This window comes from Podarcis muralis, chromosome 8, assembly GCF_964188315.1.
Source record: "Podarcis muralis chromosome 8, rPodMur119.hap1.1, whole genome shotgun sequence".
Lineage (NCBI taxonomy): Eukaryota > Metazoa > Chordata > Lepidosauria > Squamata > Lacertidae > Podarcis > Podarcis muralis.
In genome coordinates, this window is record NC_135662.1 from 61,059,847 (window position 1) to 61,072,440 (window position 12,594).

At 42.5% G+C, this 12,594-nt stretch overlaps 1 long non-coding RNA gene across 1 annotated transcript in view; it reads left to right on the forward strand.

The window, feature by feature from the left end:
* Window positions 1-2,425: 2,425 nt before the first annotated feature.
* LOC114600081 (uncharacterized) overlaps window positions 2,426-12,594 on the forward strand; it is a 30,438-nt gene continuing 20,269 nt past the window's right edge. Inside the window, exon 1 of the long non-coding RNA XR_013394011.1 lies at window positions 2,426-2,780. This is a non-coding gene — a long non-coding RNA (uncharacterized LOC114600081). The remainder of the gene's footprint in view (window positions 2,781-12,594) is intronic.

The following is a 12,594-nucleotide window of genomic DNA, read 5'->3' on the forward strand; positions in this document are numbered from 1 at the left end:
CTGTAAGTGGCCACAACTTGGCACAGTAACAGCTTCTATATGCGTTCAAGGATAACTGATGGGCTTTTAATATTGGATATTAAAGAAGCAGCAAGTCATCATTGGGAGCCAGGCTGCGATGGGCTGGCAAGCCAATCCTTTTGGGTTTCAGCAGCGTAATGGTCTCTTGGTGATAAGGGGGCATGGCCCATTTTTTTCCACAGTAGATGATGTAATGCTGTAGATGATGTAAAGCAAAAATTATTGTGGATGGAATGAGGTAATTAAAAGAAAAACCATGCCCAGGCATCATATGGTTCTTTTGAGTCAGATGATTTCAAACACACATTTTTACAGCTACACTATGCACTTCACCTCTGCCTCGATAGTTGGCCTTGTACTTCCTTCATTGTGGCATGTTGCGGCTGTTTTCATTGGTGAGTGAACTAATGCCACCTGATCACTGCTTTTCTGTTTCAACCTCCCTCTCACTTAATTTAATTATAACTTTACAAATTTACAAATATAACCTATCACCCAACAAAATAGGTAAAGGTAAAGGTACCCCTGCCCGTATGGGCCAGTCTTGACAGACTCTGGGGTTGTGCGCCCATCTCACTCAAGAGGCCGTGGGCCAGCGCTGTCCGGAGACACTTCCGGGTCACGTGGCCAGCCTGACAAAGCTGCTCTGGCGAGCCAGAGCCGCACACGGAAACGCCGTTTACCTTCCCGCTATAAAGCGGTCCCTATTTATCTACTTGCACCCGGGGGTGCTTTCGAACTGCTAGGTTGACAGGCGCTGGGACCGAGCAGCGGGAGCGCACCCCACCACGGGGATTCGAACCGCCGACCTTCCGATCGGCAAGCCCTAGGCGCTGAGGGCTTTTACCCACAGCGCCACCCGAGTCCTCACCCAACAAAATACCCATCGCTTAACATTATACGATAACTAAAATGTTATATGATTTCCGTGTCCTTCTTAGATTTTTAATATATATATTTAATTTATACCCTGCCCTTCCTCTCAAAGGAGATCAGGGAGGCAAACGACAAGTGATAGAACAGTAAAAACATCTTTAAAGCATCTTATAAAAATAAAAAAAATCCAATCCAGATGCAACAAGTTTTCTTCTCAGTGTGATTATATGTTTGACCCACTCTTCATACATTTTCTCTTTTGTTGATTCCCTAGTTGTATGCGTGCTGTTGGGAATGGTCTTCCCACAAGAGGGGAGGAGCTATATTTTTTTAACTGACCCTTGTCTAATTTAGCTTTTGTGCTATTTCCCCCCCACAAATGCCAGGAACTTCCCTCAGTGATCCGAAGAGGCAGTTTTTACAACTCTCTAGTAAAAATATTTTTAAATAAATTTATAAAATGTAGATGAGTAGGGAGAAGAAGAAACAAATGTAAAGACAGTGTCATTTGGAAAGGGTTAACGACTGAGAATTCATCCCTAAAAATAAGGGGCAAGCCATACAGTCAGGAAATATTTGGAACAGCCTATACAAGTCCAGTATCACATTCATGATCACCCAAAATCATAGAAGTAATTATTGTGCAAAACTAATGGGATTTAACCCCCACTGGGCAGGCATACAGTGGTACCTCGGGTTAAGAACTTAATTCGTTCCGGAGGCCCATTCTTAACCTGAAACTGTTCTTAACCTGAAGCACCACTTTAGCTAATGGGGCCTCCCGCTGCACCACCGTGCGATTTCTGTTCTCATCCTGAAGCAAAGTTCTTAACCCGAGGTACTATTTCTGGGTTAGCGGAGTCTGTAACCAGAAGCGTATGTAACCTAAAGCGTCTGTAACCCGAGGTACCACTGTATTACCACCATCTCCCCCCCCCCCCGAGGTGTAGTGGCCTGCAATTGGTCAGAAGAGAGAGCAAATAATTTCTAGCCATAGTGCAGTTGTCTGCTCTTCACTCTGCTGCTAATGCTGTTCCATGTCTATGTGGCCTTCTGTTTTTCTGCCAGGGTCAAAGTTGTAGAGAATAACGTTAGACTCGGGTAAAATCAATTATATATGCATATTTATGCTAGCAATAATAAAAAATAATCTCTTGATTACAAGGTCTCATTGTAAACTGTACATCTGTACAAAATATGATTCTCCTTGAATTCTCAAAAATGTTTATCCATCCTCTTCTTTAGACATCAGTACCAATAATAAATGTTTTCTTGCAAGCTAGACAGCTTTTGGTCTCTGTGCATATCTTTCCAATTCAGCTGTAGAGACACAGTTCACACGTATCCTTATGGCAATAGACCAAGATGACAAAAGGTGAAAAAAAATAAGTCGGGCAACAATTAAAAAACAACACGTGCCCACTCAAAACAAGCACAAAAATACAATAATGAATATATATATATATATATATATATATATAAGCAAATATATATATATATATATATAACCCAAGACAAGCTGTTCAGAGCATAAAAATATCTCTCATGTACTTTCTCCAAACTAGCCCTGCAAATCCATCAGCATCAAGTACGAAGTGAAAAGGCAATTACCGAAAACCCAAGAAAAAAAACTTCACTAAGAATGAGCAACTCCAGAGGCCTCCTCACTCTTCCCTACTAGAATTAAAGGATCTAGGGGTAGCCAGTGCAGTGCCCTCTATATGCTGGTGGACTGAAAGTTCCATCAGCCCCAGCCAGCATGAGCAATGGTCAGGGACAGTGGGAGTTTTAGTTCAGCAGCATCTGGAGGGCACCATGTTGGGTACTCCTGGGTTACATCTACATGGAGGAAGCACCATGGAGCAGGGAGGAACAGAAGGAAGGTAAGAATGAAAAGTGGGCTGGGAAGACGCAAGATTTACCCACTCTGGAAGAATGGCAGATGAAGTTGATTGACTGTATGGGATTGGCAGAAATGACTGGCAGAATCCATGACCAGGGAGAAGAGTCGGCAGAAGAAGATTGGAAGAAATTTAAGGACTATTTACAGAAATACTGAAATATTAATGAATGTTGAATGATGTTGGATTGAAATTAAGTGGTTTCTAGCTGTAATGGTTAAAAGAATATGGAAAAATGGTTTTTTATAAGTAAAAGTTTAAGTTTCAATAATTTAAGATGTTGGATAGAAAATAAGGTGTTATTTAGCTGTAATGCTAGGAGATAAGGATTTGCTGGACAAATAATTTGAACTAGAAAACAAGAAGGGGAGGTATGAGGAGGTCAGGGAAATATGTTATTGAAATTAAGTTCTGAACTTTATGTGTTTTTAATACTTTTTCTTTTTTTAACGTTTTTCTCTTTGTTTGTATAAAATTGAAAACTTTAATAAACATCTTTTTTTTAAAAAAAAAGAAAAGTGGGCTGGAGGAATTTGGTAAGTTAATGAATTGTGGGGTGAGAATGTGACATGACTTCTGAGATCAGTGCAATGAGTTAACCAGAGGCAGTTTGCAAGAAACATTTGAGTTGTATTGTATTGTATTTCCCCCCCAGTTTTCCAGTTTGTAGTCTCATATTCAGTGTGCATCTTTTGTATAATTTTAAGTTTTGAGTCAAGTTCCGGTTTAGATTGTTTCTTTCAGGCTGTGTTCAGTTTCTATCTGCTGCTTGCTTCGCTTTTTTTGTCATTTAGAGTGCTTGGTACATTTTGGTGGTTTCTCTGATCTGGTGCGGGTTGTGGCTTGGGCACTCTTGTGTCAGTTCTGACAGGATGTCATGAAGAATTTCACTAAAGCCAAGGAACACTATAGTGTTGATGTAGTACATCAATATATTGTGTTTTGGGTCTAAGGGATAATAACAAGAAGTGCTGTCTCATGCCAGAAGCTTAACTTTGGAGATAGAATGATTAGTGCATTTGTAGTTGGGTTTTAAAATTAATCTTGAAAATGAAAATTTGTTTTGCTTTCCACAACCCCGTGCATTTATTTGCACAAAGGAACTATAACATTATACTAGACTGCCCAGTTAATTCAACACAAATCTCATTGACAGCAAAAGTTTGTGGCTGGTATGTTGAAAGTGAAGGTTCAGATTTCATTGGATAAATATCAAGGTGGGATCAGGAAAAGTGTGGGGAAAATGTGCCGCATTTGGGGGGCACGAGCTGTTGTTGGATTACGGTGACTGATGTCAGTATTTGTAATGTAATTTCATTGGGAATGTATTTCACAAAGAATAGATGGCGCTGAGTAAAGGAGGTGGCAGTTGGAAGTTGGTAGTTGACAACTGGCAGTTGGAAATTACCGGTAACAGTTGGGAGTTGGTTGGTTATACTGTTAGTTCTATCTTGACTGCAAAGGTGAGAGGTATGGGGACTTCATGCAGACGCTGTCTGGAGGAGTTTATAAATAATACTTGTTCAAATGTTGCCAGCCTGACAAGTGAGAAGATTTATCTTCAACTGTTTATGTGAGGCATATTTTTTTTAAAATCACAGATAGCTAACAACTGATTCCGTGACACACATTAACCTATTGAAGTGTGCAGAAGTGTGCTTGTCCTGGCTCCAGCTCTCAAATACAGTACCGACTATCAGCTTAAGGAAACTGAAAGCTTTATTCAAGTAGTCAGCATGTGGTCTAAGCATTAGCCCCACAGTACAGGATACATGATTCATAAGTCTACAGCAGAGCTCTAAGACACATGACTAAGAAGTAGCTATAGATGTTGTCTCAACACCTGACATGTCCCTCCCACTCTGCTTTTAACTGAGATGGGTGGGACCAGTCATTCATGTGATTCTCATCCCAAGCGAAAAGACTGTGCTTTCAAGTGTGAACTTCTATTGGGGTGGGGTAGGGTGGCTGGGTCTGTTTACACTAGTGCAATTGAAGGTGCATCCTTGATGCCAGGACCTTGATCCAACAGGACCTTGACCCAACCCTCTAACTCTCCCTCTACTTAGACCGGCCATGCTGGTACAGATCCCTTCCTCAAAGCCTTGCTCAAGCTCTTCTCACCTCCGGTTCCTCCTTCTCCTCCTCTGACAATTCTTGCCCTTCCTTTGGGATCACTTATTTTTTTAACTTCCCATCAGCTGCCAGAACCATGGGATATTTTCATTGCTTTGAAGCTATCAGCGTTGCTTGTTTCTGAGCTGTCACAATTAGGAAAGTACCGGTAAATGGGGTAGGCTGCAGGAGATAAGGTGCCATGGAAATGATCGCAGTATTAAAAAATCTGGTATTAAAAAATCCATGCAAGCCACTGTGGAAATATAAATCTATTGAATCATTGCAAAGTTTAATTCCTTTGAAAACTGGTTCCAATCAGAGAATCAGATTTCTTTAGATGGGTATGCCTAACAAGATCTGCTTCTGCCATCAACTCTCCATCAGGGTAACATAAATTGGCCTGCCAGTTATATCAGAACATCTTGCTGTGATGTTTCTAAGAGTATTTATAAACTTCTGGAATCTCCAGCACCTCAGAGCTCAGGGTACACAATCTCAGCCTGGATGTATAGTAAAAACAGTTTCCCAAACCAAAATGGGCAGTTTCTTTGGAAGAGTTCAATGTAGCATATTTTCTTAAGAATCATTTTGTAGCCGAAGTGAATTTTTTCCCCTAGGCAAAGAAATAGTGTCGTCTGGGCCATATTTTGTCAGAAAAATAGACGAAGGTGAACTGCCATTTAGCTCATTAATGTTGGCATGGTCCCCAGGTCATAAGATCTGCAGATACCAAGGTATGAAGGAGTGCCTGGTGTGCTCTGGTCCATGGGGCCACGAAGAGTCGGACACAACTAAACAACTAAACAACAACAACAACAACCTTTTTTCACCCTGAAGCAAAGTTCTTAACCTGAGGTACTATTTCTGGGTTAGCGAAGTCTGTAACCTGAAGCGTATGTAACCTGAAGCGTATGTAACCCAAGGTACCACTGTATATAGATATATAGGTAAAAAGGTAAAGGTACCCCTGCCCGTACGGGCCAGTCTTGACAGACTCTAGGGTTGTGCGCCCATCTCACTCAAGAGGCTGGGGGCCAGCGCTGTCCGGAGACACTTTCGGGTCACGTGGCCAGCGTGACAAAGCTGCATCTGGCAAGCCAGAGCCGCACACGGAAACGCCGTTTACCTTCCCACCAGTAAGCGGTCCCTATTTATCTACTTGCACCCGGGGGTGCTTTCGAACTGCTAAGTTGGCAGGCGCTGGGACCGAGCAACAGGAGCGCACCCCGCTGCGGGGATTCAAACCGCCAACCTTTCGATCGGCAAGCCCTAGGCGCTGAGGCTTTTACCCACAGCGCCACCCGCGTCCCTGTGTATATAGATATATAGATATATATAAAACCTTCAACAAACAATTTTCATTAAAACGTACACTGCCGCCTGAGACTTATGAATGACCCTGCCAGGCCAAGCTGTCAACAGAGTGGCAATTTATATTATTACATCTGTTCAGCTAGAATACATTGCAGCAGAGTGTCTCAGCAAGTTGTATTGGAGACTGGTCAGCCAGTGACAGCAAAGCCCTCTTGATCCTGGGCCAGTCGCTTAATGAGACAGACCATCCAAAGCCAAGCTCCTGTTTCATATCCTCCCCTCCTTTCTCCAATGACCTCTGCGAGGCTTTTAGCTGTTTAGCAAACTGGCAAAGGCACTGTCCCTGACATGGTAGTGTCAATACTGTCTGAAACAGATAACCCTCCAGTTGTAGAATTATTAAAGGTCTTTTGTCTCAGCTTCCCCTATTTTTAAACCACCTCAAATGCTTACCTCTATAAATGCACTGTGAGCATGCTACTAAATGGATGTTCACAGGAAGTTTGTCATTGTCCTCCAAATGGGTTCCAGTGATGATCTTTCACTTAAGAGGATTGCTTGCTAATGGTCAAGGCTGACCATCTGATATTTTTTTCAGTGGCAGCTAATGACTGGAAATGCCCCCCTATTGGACAGTCCGACTGGATTCAACAAATGAGTCCCATTAGCAGAAGCCAGCCAGCACAATGTGGCTTTCCCCCACCTGCTCCTCTCCTTGCACCTTCAAAAATGAGCTCTGAGAGGGTTGGGAGAACCCCCAGAAGAGAGGATCATTCCATCTGGCAAGCTGAAAAGTTTGCACCGACAGATCGACTGCTATAGCACTATGTTGAATTTCTCCCTCAATCTGCAAGGTGTTCCTATATGAAACTCTCACCATCTTATTCGGCTGTGAATGAGATTTTATCACCATTTCATGATTATTTATTTATTAACATTTATCTAAGCTTTATTTGAGGGTCATTCAAAATGTCTTATGACGGCAAAAGATGAAAATCTGTCCTGGAAGTGACAAGAGCATGAATGACTTTGGCTGGACTTGGTTTCTCCAGGAAAGGGGACAAGTTGTTTCAAAACAACTAGCCACGACTACTACCTGAGCATTAAGGAGCAGGTTTAAATTCAACAGCACTCCCAAACTGCAAATCTGCTGCTTCAGGGTTAGTGGACCAAAAACAGGAGATAACACACAGAAATAAAAAAATGTGCAAAATATTTGTGAGTGCTAAATAGATATATGACTTGGTTTTCAGTTAATTATGCATATAAGCTGCTGGCCTTGTCACTCAGCATAAGGTGGAAATACTTTTGCTTACCTGCACGAACACAGCAACAGCATACTTTCTTGGATATACAAAACTGCATATATTGATTTTAGTATTACAAAAACACTAGACTGGAGCATGACATTAGATCTCATGGAACCAGCCCACATATTGGACTCACCAATTATGAGTCTTGTTTGCTATGCTGCTAAGGTTACTACCTTTTGAAATAAGAAGAAAATCTGACACCTGGGTAGAGCCAGGACCTGAACTTGAGAGAAATTGGGGAGGAACCTGATAGACTCTGGTGGGGAAAGAGTGCTTAGAATAATGTGCTTAGAATGTCAGACCAGGACTGCAGAGAGCAAGTTACATCCTTACTCAGCCTTGAACTCAGTGGGTGACAACAAGCCAGTCACTCCCTCTCAACCTAGCCTACCTCACAGGGTTGTTGTGAGGATAAAATGGAGAGAGGAAAGGGAACCATATGAGATTCATTCCCCGTGTCTGCAGTCATGGGATTGTTGTCTATCACATGACGGTGTATGTATTCATTCCACAGTGTGGGAAGTGACGGAGGCAGGATGTTTGTGTTACTGTGTTCCATGAAGTTGGACTATTGTCCTTTGTTCCTTTCTCTTTTTGCTGTCTGATGAGAAAGAGGCAGGAGCTAAGTCAGAATGCTCCAAGTGTATTATATGCAAATAAAGTAGATTAGCCAAAATGCTGTGCTATTGATTCTGTTATGCAAACTGCGAACACTCTGTGGATCCCTAAGTATGCTGATGCCTTTTGGCATCATTTTGGCTGTAATGTATGGGCTGAAGAAAGCTTTTGAAGCTCCTGAACGATCAGCCAGGAGGGAGAGAACATGCCAGTCAGGCATGTGTCTCTACCAGGGTCCTACACGAGAGTAGGACGCTCCTAACACCATATACCATCCTGGCTGTAAGTCCTGGCAGGGCCCTGACTGACTCCAGCTACAAAAGCTGAGTCTGCTAAACAGCCCCTTGAACTAGGATGTTGTTTGGGGATTTTTGCTGGAAGGATTGTTTTTTATATATTTACTTTAGATCTGGATGTGCCTTATATGGAAACTGTTCAGCTTGGTTGCATATTTTTTACATGTTTTAGTTATTATTACTATTTTTGTTATGTTGCAGTTATGTATTTTTTCGCATGTTGCAAGCTGCCTTGAGCATGGTTTGAATTATAGGAAGGTGGCACACTTTATCTAATGATGTATGTATGTATCTTGAACTCCTTAGTGGGAAAGCAAGGTACATAAACCTTTTTTAAAACATAAAAACAACCTTCAGCCCCCTCATTCCCATCTGCAATATGAGAAATCTAATATTGAGCTACTATATAGGATTATCATAAAGATTACTGGGGTAATGAATATGAATTGCTTTGGATACTCACTGCGCAAATGCAAATTATTGTTTTAAGTCCTGAATGTAATTTATTTCTAGAACAAAATCTTCAGAAAGGCTCAAAATGCCATGGCATATTTTAATGTTGTAAGGATATAAATGAAAATATATTTGCATTGTTAATTTATTATGGAGTTTTTGACCTATAGAGACAAGAAAGGATTTTTCTCTCTCTATGAAAAGCAGCTTGACATGCAAGCTTGTTAATTCTCTTGATGTACAGCATCGCTGCCCTTTACAAATACAACCACTTTACCTTTTAGCTTATGATAATTATCTGATCAGATAGCAAACACAAACGGTTGCCATGTTCTGTTTGAAATGTCTTAAGACACAGAAAAGGGGAAGAGAGAGAAGTTTCTTTGCTAAAGTTGATTTGCTGCTCTAAGGAAACTCACATCACCCTTAAACTCGACGCAAACCGTTTGCAGAAGCACAATAAAATTCACAAAGAAAATAGGAAAATACAATCACTTTGGAGCAAGCAAGATATCCAAGTGCTCTCTTCTGATAGACAGGAAAATCTCAGCAACAGAGAGCAGGACACACAATTAGGCAAACAGAAGGACTGTGTTATAATATTGATTTGAGTGATTGCACCAGATACCACTAACGTAGCACAGCTACTGCCACAGATAGGTAGGCAGCTGAGCCTGAAATCCTGTAGTCATTTGTACAGTATTCGTATTTTGGCTTTATGGAGAGGACCTGTGTCGTCTCGGCATGAGGCCGGCTAATTTTGCAGGGCTGCGCAGTAAATCAATGTGCTGCAAGGATAACACAGAGATAATAGGTTGTCAAACCAAGGCCCCGTGAAAAAGAATGCACACATTGCATCTGGAAAGACACAGAGCAGTGTGTGTGTGTGTGTGTTGTTTTATTTTGTTCTGGCAACGCCTCCTGGATGACTTCTCTTTGCACACCAGCTCCGTGGCATCCCTCCAAGGTAATTTGTGAACCTTGGTTCACACCATTTTCAAAGTAGGTCATACACAGTAATCTCAGTTGAGGAGAGATACCCCTGTCAGCAGCAGTCACTAGAGGATGCAGGGAGGACGGCAGCCTCAACCAATCACAAAGCCGGTATAAATAAATAGCATGAGAGCTGTGGAACTGCACACGCTCCAAGGCCAGCAGCATCAAGGTGCTCGCCTTGTTCAAACAGCTGACAGACATGCTCTAACAGACCCAGAGCTCCCTCCCTCCCTCCCTCTGCCATTTATAGACGTACAAGGACCAACTGTTCTGCTGAGCACACCAGCGGCAGGGCTTAAATATTAACCATAATGAAAATACAGAATAAAGAGAAATCTAACCTTTACTCAGAGCCAGAATCTCAGCTAATGCTGACATATAAGATTTCCAGGAAAAGAAGTTACTATGGGCTTCATATTACCATGCCTTAATGAGCCTCACTTAAGCATTCCTCGTTCCTATGTGAATCACTGCACATGTTATACACTTTGTAAATCAGAAATGCAGAATAGTGCACATTTTTACAGAATGTAACACTTGCTATAAGGTTTCGCTAGGAGTTTAGGATATAAAGAACATGGGTTTATAAAGAATGTAGTAGGCTATTAACATCTACATATGCATTAGGATAATGACACTATATCAATTTCTATAAGAATGTAAGGGAGTATATTACATTGCAATTTTGTGTATATATATTTTCTCTTTTTTATATACATCTTTGTTCTCCCCCCTCACTTCCCCTCTTTTTTTTCTCTGTATCACTTTATTTCTTTATAATTGAGATTTTTTTAAAATAAAAATATTAATGTTTTTAAAAGACATATAGGTCTGACATCTCATTTTAACATAAAAGTTCTAATTAAATCCCAACATTTACTAAACCCAGGCGTATAGAACCCTCAAACTTACAACAATATAGATTTCTACGTGCAGAGAGTTTATATAAATTTACTGTATATACTACATTCAGTTCTCCAACTAAATCTCCATCTGAAGTTCAAAACTGTACAATCTAGACAGATGATTCCAATCTAATATGCTATTTGACTGTAACTGAAAACTAGGAGATAGGCTTTGTTCAAATGAGTAACCATGTAAGAAAGTCTTAGGTCACAGGGAGTAACTGTTGCTGGCACTTAGAAATCTGTGGGTGCTCCCTGCCCAGGAAGTAAGAATCCTTAGGGGTCAAAGGGGTCATATTGTCTAGTTTCACTTTCCATCTTTATAGTTCTACTTTTGTCCAGCCAGACCCTGCCCTGTTTGCAATATCACTTCCACCCTCTTTATGTTGGGTGTCTTCCAACTCATTCCACTGGTGACTTAGGATAAAACTATACCAAGCTTGGTGATGCATTGTTTGAGAGAGTGAGTGGTCAGAGTATGTGGAGAGGCACAAAGGTGGCCAATATGTAAGTTGCTGGCACACACGTACACAGCTCTTCCCTGATCCATCTAGGACAGGCTTCCTCAACCTCGTCCCTCCAGATGTTTTTGGCCTACAACTCCCACCACCCCTAACTAACAGGACCAGTGGTCAGGGATGATGGGAATTGTAGTCCCAAAACATCTGGAGGGCCAAGTTTGGCCATGCCTGGTCTAGAGTGTCCCATATAGGTTGACCAACAGTTTTCTGGCAATGTCGTCACAAGGAGTACTTAATGCAATGATGTACTTAGCGAACAGCCAACAATTAACTAGTGAATCAACACTAGTTGATGTGGGGGGGGGGGGGAGCTGATGGAGATGCACACTGAGGAAAGTCAGGATGACACAGTAAGAGTCTATCCCTTTACCTTTTGCGTGGACAGGCGGAGTCCCCAGATCCTGCGCGGTCCCCCCGTCATGTGGAATAACGACTCAAGACAACATGCTATGGGATTAAATTGGCCACAACTTTATTAAATTTCAAATGTGGGTAGACCTTGGCTCAGGCATTGGGCGTTCTCCCTCCCCAGTCCCCAGCTGGGGACCTAGGGAGCATCAGGGTTATCCAGTGTGTGGGGGGGGGGATGGGCCGGCTCTGGAGAACATATGTTCAAGCAGAGATAGCCGCCCCCGTTACGCTGCCGCCGCAGGGGAGAGCAATGACGACCTTTCGACGTACGGTCAAAACCTCCCTTCAGAAACCCCATTAACGGGGAACCCTGGTATCGCCGCCGCAAAGAGGAAGATGGACTAAAGGATTCCGCCCAAGGCCTGATACCGCCAAAGTTGTGACGTTTTGCTACGGGAAAGGTGAAACCTGCCAATGCAGGGAAATTCCTTTCCGGCCCTTTAACAGCGACCTTAACGTAGCAGCGCCCACATACCTGTGAAGAAAAGTTAACCTGCAAAACCTGTGAAGAAAAGTTAACCTGCAAAATAAGACATTAACTGAGGGTGGGTAGGGTGGGAGAAGCTCTGGAGCCAAGTGAGGATTCCCAGGTAAGATCCTCCCTCTATTGTGTGGGCAGGTAATCCCTCCCCTACCTGGCCTGGTCTCCTTGGCAACGCTTCCCCCAGGTGGGATTGGACAACTGACTGAGGTAAGCGGAGACCTCCAGGTATCCCACCTGAGGGAAGGCAAGGCCAAGCCTATGCTGTTGGAGCCGCTCCAGATCTAGGGGCTGCACGCGTCCACGCAAAGGGCGCCCCCCGTTTTAAGCGGGGAGCGGTCATTACCTGTAAATGTTGGGTGATCACCAT